We start from the raw sequence: 11374 nt of genomic DNA, 5'->3' as shown, positions 1-11374 counted from the left end.
CTGGAAGAAAGGTCAACTTACCGTAGTGTTTGTGAATATTTTATGTGTATGATAATTAAATAATTGAATTATGAGAATTCTACAAAAGTAATATTTATGAGGTGAATATAGGATGACTCATGTACGATTTATGCCGCGCGCAAAAAATAAAGAAAAAAATAAAAATAAAAAAAAAGAATAGAATACCAATACTTGCTAAATAAATTCATGATATTTACTCATTCCTAAGTAATGCATATACAATAAAGAATGATAATAACAGCAGACAGAGAGATATAGTACGTTGAACCTTAATTGAACTACAAATTGTAGCAATTACACGGAGAACTGTGAGCATAACAGCGTCCTTTTTGGCAATGTTAATCACAATCTGATACGCGCTGTTTCTCTCCTCCGTCCTCCGCCTTCTTTTTTTCTTAATTTTTTTTTCTGCTTACGTATCTTATCTCTGATCTCTATACTACATATTTTTGTTCCTCTAATTCGTCGTCCCTCTTAAGAGAATTTCACATGTTTTTCATGACTGTAACGAAATTTCTCGTTATCACACTTTTATTATTCTTAATGAAAACGGTCGATTCATTATGATAATAATAATGATAATTATTATTAATATTATTATTATTAATATTGATATTATTATTATTATTATTTTTATTATTAATGTTATTATAATTACTATTATTATTATTATTATTATTATTGTTTTTAATATTATTATTATTATTATTATTATTATTATTATTACTATTATTATCATTATTACTACTACTACTACTATTATTATTATTATTATTATTATTATTATTATTATTACTATTATCATCATTATTATTATTATTATTATTATTATTACTATTATTATTATTATTATTATTATTATTATTATTATTATTATTATTATTACTCGACTGCTCATTTCCTCCATCTGACTGGCCAGCCTGTGCCACCGTTCTTGTCATTAGATCATTTCAGGTGCTAAAATTAGTTACGTGACGCTGGGTGTGACCTTAAACGGAATGTTCTAAAACCCTGACCTTTCTAGTGCCTATGAACCAAAATCTGCCACAGATTTTCGTTCAAGTTCATATTCGCTCGAGGCTTTCACGCAGGCACACTTTCCACTCATTGCTTTTATAAGTTTTACATTTACCTACTGTTATTTCATCATCTTTTTTAACTTTTCTTTCCTGTAGAGGGTTGTTTATTCTACGATTCTTTCTCATCCTGCATTGTAAAACGTTGATAAAAATAGGAGAATTCTTTTTATCAAAAGTGAAAATGTTTAATGTATTCATTATTTTTTCTAAAATTCAAAGCACAGTAAATAGTTGCCTTACAAACTAACTAACTAACTTACTCTATATATATATATATATATATATATATATATATATATATATATATATATATACAGTATATATATATATATATATATATATATATATATATATATATATATATATACAGTATATATAATGAATATTTGGAATTTCGATGTTACCTCAAAATTAGGTCGTATATTACACGTAAATCTATTATAGTTGAATTCTATATATTGTTTTATGCATAAATGCATGGATAACACGTTGAATATATATATATATATATATATATATATATATATATATATATATATATATATATATATATATATATATATATATATATAATATTTATGTGTATATATATATGTGTGTGAGAGAGAGAGAGAGAGAGAGAGAGAGAGAGAGAGAGAGAGAGAGAGAGAGAGAGAGAGAGAGAGAGAGAGAGAGAGAGAGAGAGAGAATGCTTTATAACGTAAAGTTATTTCTTCTATTACATGGTGGCTGCAGGTAAAATTACTACAGTGGCCAATGCTTTACTCATGTCATGATTGAATTATGGACGAACCATTGTGTGATACTTAGCAGATAGATACACCAGCATAGAAGCTTTTCCAACTGCAATGTCCTCAGCCTACTCGTGTTCTCTCAATCTCAGTACAGGGTGTGGACTACATGCCATGCCATGCCATGTTACTCACTCGGTACAGAGTGACACGAATGTTGTGATTTCCTTTTTCAGAATTCAACAGAATTGAAAGTGTGGTTAACATTGGCCTTGGATGAATAGGTTCATCTGCCATTTAGAGAGCATATCCTTCCACCGAGGAGTCTCTAAGCGGTCTTTTGCCTTGGAGTACCATATTTGTATTCCAAACCTTTAGCATTTCCCAGGGCAGCATTGTGGACCACGATGGGATTTACCCTACTGAAACCACCATGGTTTCCGTCGTCTTCCAAAGAGATAAGCTCTTCCTCCATATTTAGATAGACGTTCCTACGGCTATATATATATATATATATATATATATATATATATATATATATATATATATATATATATACATACTGTATATATATAAATATATATATATATATATATATATATATATATATATATACATACTGTATATATATAAATTATATATATATATATATATATATATACATACTGTATATATATAAATTATATATATATATATATATATATATATATACATACTGTATATATATAAATTATATATATATATATATATATAATATATATATATATATATATGTATATATATATATATATATATATATATATATATATACATACATACATACATATATACAAACGCTTTCTTGGGTGTCTGTAATCTTAATTATGTTTTACTGACCTAGCCCAGCCTGTATTTCAAGGTTTACTTCTCTCCCAACCCCCAAAGCACTATCTTTGAATGCTATAAACTTTCAGACTGAGTCTTACTTTTTATAAAATTTTTTGCCACTTCTTCGACCGTTCCCTTTCAACATGCAACTTTCACTTTCTATATCATGAATAAAACCAAAGTTCTGAGCGTCTCGGAGCTGTTTGCTGATCATAATAGTGGACGTTCCCACCATCTTTCAATATGAAATGCCTAACGTAAAGTTTTAAACCGAAACCTACCTCTGGGGAAAAGGATTGTGTGAGTTAGACTCTGTAGATGAAGAAAGTTGACAGCTTTCATTCTGAACGTTATCGTGCAATGTAACATCACACGTACCTACCCATGATTAAACGCATTCAAGACCGCCGTATAAATTACTATGATGAATATCGTTCCTATCCCAAAGACACTACCATTAGTGACTTATGACCCACGCAATAAGATGTGCAACTGTTATTCAACATTGTGTTACCTCACAAGATATTTAACAAGGTCATCGAGTTTTTATTCTGAGAATTGCTGATCAAACAACATGGAATCTGGACCAGACAGATCTTCTACGTTCTTTTCTTCAAAATCGAAGAAAGAATCCCCAGGAACACTATTGTATGGAGATAGTGATTCTACTGAGAGGTTGGACTTCAGTTAGTAAGGAATTGAATTGAATGGGCTAAAACTATTGGACGAAAACCACGAATTTGATTGTTAGCTTAATTTCAACAGCACGAGATAACGAAAATATTTTGGGACCAAACCAAAAGTCTTGAAAAAATCCTTCATATAAATATCGAGGCGTTTAGGAAAGTCATCTTTAATTTTCTAACAATGCATAGTAAGAAAAAGTAACTAAGAGGACGCTGAGTTGAAGAACGAAACCCAATAATGAATTTCAGCACTAAAGAAATCATGGTATTTCCTTTCTCAAGGATAACAACAAACCTTCCAGACACGGAAAAGCTACAAAAAAGTCGCCATATGGTTGCCTGCTTGCTTCATCCTAAATCATACTTGCAGCTGATTCATAGATTATATTTCTTAGTTTTAATTAGTTTATAAATCTTCATGATGATCTTTGCATTTAAAAATTCTTTGCCTGTATATTGAGACGGGTGGAAAAAAATTTGGTGAATTGTATCAATCTGTCTATTTGCGGGAAAAAGGAAAAACTAGATTGGCACTCAGTAGAGCGCAGACCTCCGACGCGGCTTCCCATTTCTCGATCTTTTGCTCGACCTTGACTTTGACCTTTGACCTTAACATGTATCAATTGGCGTGGATTTTCATACACTCAAATATGAATCAAGTTTGAAGTCTCTGTGATAACGATGTCCAAACTTAAGGCTGATTGCCTGAATTGGGAATTTTGCTTTACCATGACCTTAACCTTTGACCTAGACCTTTAAAAATTTAATCATTTCCAGCTTTTTACATAACAGTTAATCCATGCAAATTTCATTACTCTACGATTAAAATTGCAGCCAGGAAGTTGTTCACAAACAAACAAATACAAATTACAAACACACAAACAGGGGCGAAAACATAACTTCCTTCCAACTTCGCTGACGGAAGTAACAATGAAAAATATTCTGCTTAAAAAAACATACTATTGTCATCCAATATTCATTCTTTGTGGTAATCTTCATTAATGATAATTACTTTATATTCAAGGTCTGATTATATCCATCTAAAATTTTCTCTTAGTCTTCGGAAATCTCTTGCATTATACCACACCCGATCTAAGATAATTTAAAAAGATTTTATCAGTTATGATTTTTTATTGATATACCAAACTTTCATGGTATCATTTATTTCGATAAGACTTTAGAGGAATTTGCAGTCCATATGTATTCACATAAAAACGATCGCTCACCCACACATGAAAAGTGTCACTGTTGCCCTGTATTTACTTTCGTTTATCTGCAGTAAACACATTATGACTGTAACTAAACGCAATAGTGATAAATAAATGCCTCTTCGCTAATGATTACCCTTATTACGTAGGATAGCATTTCTTACGGCACTACTCAGGATAATGGCCAATAACAACATTTAAAGGTCGTTCATGAATGGCAGGGGCAAGGGACAGTGACATTGCCCTAGCAAGCAGGACATTGCACTTAAGACTGACTATATATATATATATATATATATATATTATATATATATATATATATATATATATATATATATGTATGTATGTATGTATGTATGATCAGCACCCAAGCCCCCTCTCCATCCAAGCTAGAACCAGGGAGGGCCAGTCAATAGCTGTGGATGACTCAGCAGGTAGACCTATAGGTTCCCCCAAACTCCCCATCCTTATCTCACAAGGATTGTTAGGTTGCAGCCACTGAATGAACTGTCGAGTTTGAACGGGACTCGAACCCCATCCTGGCGATCACCAGACAGAAACGTTACCAATAGGCCACAATTCGTGTTGGAATTAGCGTTAGTGCTTTAGAAAATCCAAGAGAAATATTCTCTGGGGTTAAGACAGTAGCATGTCACGAAGAAATTAGTACATTTGAGAGGCCTGTAGAGATGATTGGTCTTCATATACAGTTGGACATTTGAATTCCTGGCACACCTCGCTCTGAGGAAGTGCACCCTGCCCCACCCCTACTGCATGGCAAGTAACCAAACAGATACTGAAGGGAGGGATGGCAGAGGTAGTCGGTGTGATCAATAATTAACTAATCAAAGAGAGAATACATGAATGATTGGTAATTATTTGGCATCATGACATCAATGGTAATTGATGCTGATTGGAGTGTGCTTCATAACGAATTAATAACTTATGATAAAATCCAAAGAATAAATGATTTGATGAAACATTTAAAATTTAAGATATTTAAAAAAGGGTGATATGGCCAGCTTCCGATACGAACTTAAAAATTCCACTGGCATCATAAAACGGGCTTCTCTTAGAATCTTGGTGAGGATGTACCTGCCATCCTCATCACTAGCTCGAGAGAGGAAACGTTCTCTGAAATCCACCCAGAGAGAGAGAGAGAGAGAGAGAGAGAGAGAGAGAGAGAGAGAGAGGAGAGAGAGAGAGAGAGAGATTTTACTATTTTCCTCCCTAGCGCTAAATGGCTTTTCAAAAGGTGGAATTTGCAGCCTTTAAGTAGCCAAGTAACAGAAGCCAACTAGACCACAAGACAGTCTATGTGACGTGAACTGGGTGGCTTCCCAGCGACCTTGCAGGTTGGCACTTCCTGGGTAAGGCTGCTGTGGGAACTCTGGGGGTCAAAGGGCCAGGTGGCGGGGAACAGAAGCCTTAAGAGGAAACAGAAAATGCGTCACTCAAAGATAGAAACAACGGAAACGGAAGACAGTGCTGGAGGAGAAGGTCGCATGTGACACCAGAAGAATATCTCTCTCATATCATATGTACACCCACTCATATGGAGGACTGTCTGACAATATATACTATCCTGCCAAAAGAGAAAAATTAATATACCTAGGGAAAATTCCAAAGTAGATTTATAGTTCCAAATTACTTTAACATAGTTTATTTTCAAGAAATCTATTTTGTTTCTTAGTAAAAAGAAAACAAATTTTACCGTAATGAACACGTATGCTATAGAGATATTGAGAAGGGCGCTTTCCTTTATTATTCCTGACATAATGAAGTGTGTGAAAGCAAGTAATCTATGACAAAGGTTTGCTCGATGTTTCCCTTAAAACAAGGTAGTCAGTGGTCATTAAATAACATTAATAAAAAATTGGGACCAGGTGATATGTCAAGTTAGGGAAAAAAAAATCATCGGAAAGCAACAGTAGGGAAGAACGAAGAAAGAACACATGACTTTTACAGGAAAATGTAAGTAAGTTAAGCATCAAATTAAAAAAAAAAAAAAAAACTAACAAAATTTCCCCAATATATCGAAACATTTCAAGATATATGAATGGCAGGAGGAAATAATCTACCACACTAACAGATGGAATGGCGTGAAGGAAAGTAAAGCACGAATAATTCAGCTAATTTTACTGCATATTAATTTTCCTCTCCTCGGGCGAAAATAGTTTATTGGAAAGTGGACTTAAACGCTGCACCTGCTTCTGGAAAGTTTGTGAGGTTCTTACTATTATTGGTATTTTAAAAGTTGACCATGAGAACGTAAATTGTCTTTTGTTGTGATTTTTATACAATTCTAGTTAACTTTTGGGCGATCATGAAGGAATGCGCTCGATTTTGAGAGAAAAACTTTGAAGATATTCATGGTTATCGTGGAGGGAAAGTGGACTTGAGTTTGAACCATGAACGTCTCAGACACGACTTTTGGCTTCTAGATATCTAAGGCTTCTGTTATCAACTCTGAATCTTGGAAATTTATTTAACTTTAGAATTTAATTTCAATACATAATACAAAGCATGACATTACAAACAAAATGTTTAGACAAATTAAAATGTGTCCTTTTTTATCTTGTTTGGTGTCACATGTAATTACATCATAATTGCCAGTTGAAGTAATCAATTTTGAGAAGAGGTAATATAAGAATACTTTACGAATAGCCTTGGGGTGAAAAAATGACCTTGTAAATTTTAAACTAACATATATGTATACCGTGGAAAAGTCAATATGATTGTCCAAATAGAAAACTGGGGCTGTTGTACTTTTGAGCTCTAATGTGACCTATTTAAAACAGGATGTGGTTCAGAGAAACATCCCTTTTCACCCATGAAATAATGATCATTATTGGTTTAGTGAGTTGGAAGTAGTTTGACAATGAAACTGGCGTATTTTAGCATCTTAGATAAACTCGTCATCAATGGGTCAAAATCTATGAAAACATGTGGAACAAATGTCGGGCTGGCTGAGGATTCCTATTTACCGTTTGGTTATTGATAGCGGAAGGAATTGCTAAATTTAATTCAAGAAGAATCACCGTGTGTTCTATTGGAAATGCAAAGTGACTAAACTAACGATATCAATTTAGACTAATGTAAATTCCAAACCAAATTAAAAGGGATAAGGTGTCGTACACATGTGTGATAAAATTTATATCTCGTTAAGGCTCATTTCTTGGAAGAATTGGACGAATTAGTTTGAAAAAGCCTCGTAACTATAGTTAGTTAATTGATATCTAATAAACATATATCACCACCATCTTAGCAATTATGTTGTTAAAAATTTAATGGCTGATTGAAGAATTCTGAGTCTAATATAATCATCAATAAAAGTCTTAGCAATCTGTTCATGGAATATGTCATATGACAGTTAACTGTCAGATAGAAGATTAGAAGATTGGGAAATTGAATCAGTGAACTAGAAAATAGGCTTATGTCTGTTGTGAGACGAAGGATCCTGAGTAAAATTGATTATTAGCTTCTGAAAATCAATCTCTCAATCTGGGTAACGGCTGTCATAGGAAATGCGCATGAGTGTACATAAGGGAAGGAAAATATTGACATTTGCAAGGGCGTTGGTGCGCGTGATGCTTCTTTTCCATTTTAAAGTGTTCTGGCCGTGAAATTCATAGAATTCGTCTTGACCTTAGCAGAACTTGGGCAGTGTTATTCTTGAGGCTAAACAAACTTGAACAGGGAGGAGTTAGTGGACAAATTCTTGATATTATTACTGACTTTTAAACTAACATATTACAAAGAATAGTTATTGGTGAAACCATGAGACTATAGGAATATAATCTCTGGTGTTCGACAGGTGGTATTCTTGGCCCTTTACTTTTTGTATCACATGTGCATGTTATGTGGCTTGGCCTTGAAAACAGACTTGTTACTTATGTAGATGGTGCAGCTCTTTTTGCTTTGATCTCATCCTCTGAGTAGATCTGTGGTTGCTAAATCTAATGATAGAGATCTAGCTAAAACTATCGTATGGTACACTTTATAGGAGTTTAAGTTAAATTCCTACAAGATTCAAAATATGATTTTTAGGTGGTCTAGGACAATAGATCCTTCCCATCCGAGTCTTTTTCATTGATAATGTTCCCTTAACTACATGCAGTTCATTCAAATTTCTAGGCATCGTTGTCGATTAATAATTCAGTTTTTAGAAACATGTCTGTTCTTTCTCTTCTTCAGTTACAAGAAATATTGTTATATGGGGCAGTTCCATTGAGAATTTTGAGGATCCATCTATTCTGTGGAAGTAATTTTAAGCCTTTCACTGCAATGGTTTGGATATTGTTCTATTCAATCTTCAAATCTGACTCTCATCTTTAAGTTATTGGACAATAACTTAAAAGTCTATGGAGCTATCCCTGATTTAGATATCAATACCAATAGGGAAATTAAATAATAGGCATGATTGTGGTTATTTTTGTCAATGAAGACATTTCGGGACTTCATACGCTTTAATAGATGAAACCGTATAGGACCATACCTTTTGTTTAATTTTGCATTTAAGCGACATATGATTTTAAGAGTATATATATACGACACACATATACTATATATATATATATATATATATATATATATATATATATATATATATATATATATATATATATATATATATATTTGCCCCCATTGTAAAGTATTATCATACTTGCCTTTCTTTCCTGCAACTCCAGAGAATGATAGCGGTTAAGAGAAAGCTAATTGAGCCCATTTCCTGAAAAATTCATCGTTCTGATGTCAACAGAAAAATGCGTTATAGTATGATGATTGTTGGTCGGCTGCAGTGATAAGCAAACAAAGGGGGTAGTGGAAAACTGGGAGGTTGATACCTGCAGACACACCCATTGAAGAGAAACTCTCTCTCTCTCTCTCTCTCTCTCTCTCTCTCTCTCTCTCTCTCTCTCTCTCTCTCTCTCTCTCTCTCTCTCTCTCCGTGTACAAACACACTCGCATACACACATTTCTCTTTTCCTCTCTGCGTGCCCACACACACACACACACACACACACACACACACACATATATATATATATATATATATATATATATATATATATATATATATATATAGCCTATATGACTGAAGACAGTTATTCCTAATAAGTTTAACGAGATCATTGAATCACGCTCCGTGACTTACAGAAAACTTCCTCCAAAAGGTTCGTCCTTAAATAAGAGATAGGAATAGAAGAAAGGTAGAGTTAGTAAGATTATACAACTAATTCGTACCAGACTCAAGAGGCGGATGATGGCAAGTTTAAGGAAGATGGGAGACAACAAAGGGACTCCTCACTGCTTACAGTATGCCAAGAGTAGGGTCATAAGGACACAAGCTTCACCAGTCACGTCTAGTTTTAGTTTACCACCTATTGTAAGCAAGAGCCCTCAAGGGAATTGGCTAAGAAAAGCATAGAAACGGAAAAGGACACTTTTTATCGAAGTGAGCACATGTTTTAACAGCATCTTTCTTCAATGAAAAGAAGAATGAAAATCATCATAGTTTCTTTTCATGTTAGGGGAGAAAAGCATAAATATATTCAGTGTGAAAGTATAACGTTTTACTAAAATGGATGCTACTGTAAATAAATGTTCTACCACCAATATATTGTATATATGAGTAATAATTCCTATACACAATGTGAAGTATGTCGACATATAATACATTAGAATAAAAAAACACCCCCGATTGGATTTAACTCACAAGGATTTTGTTATATTTTCTTTTTCAATTTGCTTGCCTGTGTGTTAGTGAGACTTCAGCACAACCTATACTAGAAATACTTTAAAAATTTACCTTTTATTTCATATCTTAATTGTTCACACAACCATCACTTTTTTCATCTTCTCCATCGTGTTTGATATTCCCAAAATCGTGCGTGATAATCCCAGTGATTCCTATTTCTAACGCTCTAAGATTCTTATCAGTTTCTCCGGAGACGAAATAACACAGGGTTACTCTTGCCTCAGCGTGGGTGAAGGCATGACTGAATCACCCACTATGATATCAAGAGATTCACTTTCACTCCAATGTGACTCATACTCCTTTAGTCTTCGTATGAGTCTAAAACGCTTCCAGTCGATATCTTTATAGACGTCTCGTACGTCTACAGATCAGACATCTCTCGTTTTGCTTGTCTTCCATCGAACATAAATCGGTTCACATGAATAGTATCACTTGCCTCGCACGAGCTTCCAAAAGAACTAACTGTATGTGCAGCGCAGCGTTGAAGTCACCGTAGTGGGGGATTTTCTGAGCAACGGAGGGGGACCATAATGAAAGACCTCCTCCAATGAAAACGTGAAGTTTGCGAGATCTTGAATCTCATTGGCTCCTAGATTCCCCGACAGTAGGTGGGATTCGAGATTTTGCCTTCGCCATGGGATCAAGTGGTATACTTGCTCTTGTAACTGGTATATATACTAACGGGGAGGATACAATTTTCAAGTATAGATTTATTGTAAAGAATAATTGATTTATTAACCAATAGAAGTGAGCTACCAAATGCTTCTATTTGTATTAGGTTGGTGGCGATAAGTTTCTTCAACAGGTGGACGGACAGGTGTAGCTTAGTCCCAAGAGAGGCGTATCCTTCTCCTGAAGGAGAGACGCTACGCCTACTGAAATACAGCAACACAACTGTGTGGCCTCTGGCAAAGGAAGAAATCAGAATGTAGGCCATACATTTCCTTGTTTGGTTTCCAACTATCCCACTTCAAAATGTATTTCTCTTACTCTTGTTCCATATACAAAATGATAAATAGTC

At 34.0% G+C, this 11374-nt stretch overlaps 1 protein-coding gene across 1 annotated transcript in view; it reads right to left on the bottom strand.

Annotated features, from left to right (window-relative positions):
- LOC137642208 (uncharacterized) overlaps nucleotides 1-10862 on the bottom strand; it is a 35621-nt gene extending 24759 nt beyond the window's left edge. Inside the window, exon 1 of the mRNA XM_068374745.1 lies at nucleotides 10405-10862. The gene's annotated coding sequence lies outside the window, so the exon portion shown is untranslated. The remainder of the gene's footprint in view (nucleotides 1-10404) is intronic.
- Between the last annotated feature and the right edge of the window lie 512 nt (nucleotides 10863-11374).

Source organism: Palaemon carinicauda, chromosome 6, assembly GCF_036898095.1.
Source record: "Palaemon carinicauda isolate YSFRI2023 chromosome 6, ASM3689809v2, whole genome shotgun sequence".
Classification (NCBI taxonomy): Eukaryota; Metazoa; Arthropoda; class Malacostraca; order Decapoda; family Palaemonidae; genus Palaemon; species Palaemon carinicauda.
Note: the sequence above shows the minus strand (reverse complement) of the source record. Positions and strands in the feature narration are given on the sequence as shown.